Below are 2,756 nucleotides of genomic sequence, written 5' to 3'. Positions count from 1 at the left end.
CTGTGTAGACCATACTTCAAGGAACTTAGTAAATAGGCTCCGAGCCTTTAAACTGTTCCGTGTTTATTAAGCAAATAGTGGCCTTTATTGAACATGCACTCGATACCCAGGTATGGCAGTTTACAGATGTTATTTCAATTAGTCTCACCCTGTGACACTGTAAATTGTGTCCCCAGATCACAGTGAGGAAAATCTGCCTGAGAACCACCTAGCTACACCTTGGGTTGTGCATGATTGGTACTTTGGCCTCTCCTCATCTGCATATATTAATTTGTTATGTAGAATCCCTAAATATGTTAGAAAATTCCCCCATGACAGTCACTGAAATCAAGCGTGATGATTTTTAACCCTTTGCTGATTTCCTGTAGCACTTTATGGTGTGCAAAGCACTGAGGACTTTCACTGTATCTCACCTGGCACACTGAGATAAAAGCTAACCTTCGAAGAGAAAGTATGTCAGATGCTGTGACCGCTGTCTGAGAGCAAGCAAGCGGAGAGTCACTCTTGGCCCTGCCAGCAGAAGTGAAGTTTCGCTGCTGTCTCTCGTGGGCGGACTGCGACACAGTTCCGACCTCGGCGCGGGAAGACCTGTGTGCGCTTCCTGGCACAGCCGTTACCCAGCGGTGCAGCCACTGAACCCTTCTCATCCCTGTCCTGCTCCTCAGGAGGAGCGAACGTGGATGATATAAACAAACCCTTAAGGATCACTACTGCCCGCTTCCCTTTTCCCTGTCTGCCCTCTCTCATTTCCATGCACTCCTTATCATCCTCCATTTTACCCCAGTCCGCTCCGTTTCTAGGACTTGGAATTCTTGGCTCCACACCTGAGATTCATAATTGCTTCCTTCTGTTCAGGCAGCTGTGCGAAGTCCACATGCACAGCCCCCTCCCCTCTCTGTAGCCACGGACACTGAACATGAGTTTCCCTCCTCAGCAATTACACGGAGGTTACTTAACCTGCTTGTTGGGTTGTAGTAGCAGATCCAGACTAATAAGATGCTACCACAGATGGACACTGAAAGGTGACCTGTGGGCAGATGAATCAGAGAGACATATTTGCAAATGTAATACAGGAAGCAGAAAGACTTGGGAGGATGTAGATGCAGGAATCCAAGCAGAAAACAAAGTTACGGCAAAGCTCGTCTGGCTTTCTCCAAACATGTCCAGGGCAGCAGGTACCCCAGGAGCCAGTGGCTGGTCGGGGGAGTGCTGTCCACTTGTGATTGTGCAAATCTGGCCACTCTGTCAAGCAATTAAATAGAGCTAAGCAATCCAGCATACCCTCCCTCTCCTTTTTAAAGTTCTTCAAGTTTCTGGCACTTCAAGGGAGTAGGAAATGATGAACACTTCCCCAGTTTAACTTATGTCTCCAGGGCTCAATTTTAAGGCTAAACATACAGAAACATTGATTTTGTTTTTGTTGATCTCTTTGATCCCCATTTAGTTTGGGGGCCCTTTTTTAAGTGTATGCCTCATGCCCCATTTTTGTCATTTAGGTGAGAATGTAAAATAATTCTGGCCCTGTGCCAGGGATTAGACTGTTTCTTTCCTTTCTCTATAAAATAAAACTAATATTTATTTGACAATAAAATCAGCACTTAGAACATTTGAAGATATAGAAAAGTATAAAGAATAAGGAAAATACGAACTGTAAATCATCCCCTACAAATCATCATCACTAACATTTGGTATTTAGTTTCTGTCATCTATGTGTGTGTACTTTCAATCATATTGGAATATATAAATCATCTCCAATTTTACACTTAGCCTCACATAAAGAACATATTCTATCAGCTCTAAACAGTTCACGAGAAAACATTTCAAAATCTGTGGAATATTCAACATAAGAATATAACATCACTTGTGTACATATTCTTTTGTTTTTTAGATGTTCACCACAGTCTATATTTTTGAGTGTTGTCTATCAAGGATCCATGTAGAAAGTGTCTGGAAAAGGTTTTTTATCAAGAGTTAACTGGGCACAGATGGAAATCGCATGGCCTCACTGAAGTGGAGAAGCTAAAAATTTATCTCACAGGGGTGGGCAGTGAAAGGCGGTGTGGGGATGTTGTGGGGAGGCGTGGAAGAGGGCGGAGGAGTAAATCCGAGTGTGCTAGGATATGGAAGGAGAACTATGGTTGGCAGCAACGGACTGAGTATTTCAGAATGGCTGCTAGAGCGGGGAGACCTCGGATGTTTCTGGCTGGAGGAAATGGTGTTTGTGGTGGTGGATGCCCCGACCCACCCTCACAGGTTGTGAATATGAATCGAAATGTCACTCTGTGCCTGTACATCCCCATAGTTACTCTGTGTCAATTAAAAATCAGCACATTTTCCTTTTTTTCAAAAAAGAACACCAGGGCCAGGGATTTAGCTCAGCTGTTCGGTGGCCCGCCTTGCAAGCGCAAGGACCTGAGTTCAATCCCCGTTACCAAAAAAAGAAAACTTAAGGCAAATATTTTCACCTCTGTGAATGGTAAAGTCTCTGTTGCAGAGAAACAGCCATGGACAAGACATCAAGGGGTGGCTGCGGCTTCCTCCCCGCACACATTTGTTGAAGATACAGGTGGCAGGAGGGGTGTGACCTGCTACTGCCTTCGAAATGGAGGAGGCTGAGATAAACGGCCCTGTCCACGACACCACCAATGGTCTCTCATAGGTACTCAGAGTCAATTCTCAGAACTAGAATTAGGAATGGAAGAAGATAAATATTTCCAAAGTTGGACTGATCGATGATTGATTGACTGATTGATCGA

Source organism: Fukomys damarensis, unplaced genomic scaffold, assembly GCF_012274545.1.
Source record: "Fukomys damarensis isolate Sample0158 unplaced genomic scaffold, DMR_v1.0_HiC HiC_scaffold_16, whole genome shotgun sequence".
Classification (NCBI taxonomy): Eukaryota; Metazoa; Chordata; class Mammalia; order Rodentia; family Bathyergidae; genus Fukomys; species Fukomys damarensis.
This window is presented reverse-complemented; position numbering follows the sequence as displayed.